The 1,558-nt window shown below is 35.4% G+C and overlaps 1 protein-coding gene across 1 annotated transcript in view; it reads left to right on the top strand.

The window, feature by feature from the left end:
* The window catches only part of LOC107696752 (dentin sialophosphoprotein-like), a 19,187-nt gene that overhangs the window by 11,042 nt on the left and 6,587 nt on the right, over positions 1 to 1,558 (top strand). The gene's annotated exons all lie outside the window — the stretch shown is intronic.

Below are 1,558 nucleotides of genomic sequence, written 5' to 3'. Positions count from 1 at the left end.
CTTTGTTTACAGCGGTAACCCAGGAAACACTGTATCATTGCTGTTCATAAGCACCACCTGCTGGCAGAGAGTGAATCTACGTCTCATTCAGCTCGTCTGCTGTTTCGTTCAGATATGTTTTATGTAGTATAGTTTCACAAAAATGAAGTCAGACCATTCTGATTTTGCTTCAAATTTCGAAATTATACAGATTAAAAACTACTCATGCTGCATGTATGCAGCATCTTTGTTTGGATCATGATTAAAATGCAGTGGTTGCCTCTAATTTTAAATGGAAAGAGCACAGACAAAGCCTTAGTTTGTTCATATTAAGAGATTTCTTTTATTTGTGTAACTTGTTTGATTTGGGGTTTGTTTTAAAATTTCAATTTAGTTTTGTTATATTTCAATTTCACAAAGAAACGTGCAGCAATAGCCTAATAAAACGACACCTTTTAATTTACTGTATGTCTTCAATCTCATTTTGTAAAAAAAAATCGTGAGAAAATCAAATCGTGAGTTGAGTGAATCGTGACATCCCTACATAAGAGATTTGACTAACGCTTACTGCTGATTCCAACAGTACATAGTACACACAAATATTTGGTCAATTGAAATTAACTCTTTCCCTGCCATTGACGAGTTATCTCGTCTATTACAAGAAAACACTTCCCCGCCAAAGACAAAACCTCCCGAACAAAAACACAAGTCAATAGGACGGAGTTATACACTCGGGGGCGCTATTACACATCTTCTGAACGAGGACAAAACCTCCCGAACAAAAACACGTGAACAGGACGGAGAAACGAGCGATCTCTATGTAAACAGATGCATATGAAAAATAATGCGATCATCAGCAATAGACAGCATATAAACGAAAACTGCATAATGTTACGGAGTAAAATGTTAATCCAGGAAGTGATGTCTGTGCAAGCTTTGGAGGTGTTGATGGAAGCGATTTACTGGATTTATGCTTTGATAATCGTACTGAATATCATCCAGATGTAGTTTTTGATAAAAATTTTTGCTGAAAATTATGCATTTTTATGAAACCTATGTAAGGGAAACAGGTCAATTTAGCTCAAAGGGAATCATTTAAGATTTTAAAGGGAATTTGGACAGAATCACTGTTTTATGGCTGATCACGGAGATGGCCAGCGATTCATTGAACGAGCCGTATAACATCAACTCTGCAATGGATATTAATATCCAAAGTATAGTGAAAACACTATTTATTAGCACAGTAACAAGATCGGCAGTTTAAGACATTAACTTGTAAGCACAAAACACAAGATACTTCTCTTTTCAATATAAATAAGGCTTTATTAGATAAATCTAAGACATATAAACTAGTCTAACACACAAACACACGCACTCACGCATTCACACAAGTTGCAGGAAGAGAGAAAGTGAGGAAAAAATGAGTTTAAGAGAATGAAAATATGAAATCCCAAGTTTACAGCAATATGTGCAATTGCATAGATCTGAACAACCATCAATCACTTAATTAACCCTCGCATTGAGTTCCTCAATGAGGTTAAAATTATATTAACTGCACCAGTTCAGCTAGAATCTGAAG

Source organism: Sinocyclocheilus anshuiensis, unplaced genomic scaffold (genome assembly GCF_001515605.1).
Source record: "Sinocyclocheilus anshuiensis isolate Anshui unplaced genomic scaffold, SAMN03320099.WGS_v1.1 scaffold217, whole genome shotgun sequence".
NCBI lineage: Eukaryota > Metazoa > Chordata > Actinopteri > Cypriniformes > Cyprinidae > Sinocyclocheilus > Sinocyclocheilus anshuiensis.
Note: the sequence above shows the minus strand (reverse complement) of the source record. Positions and strands in the feature narration are given on the sequence as shown.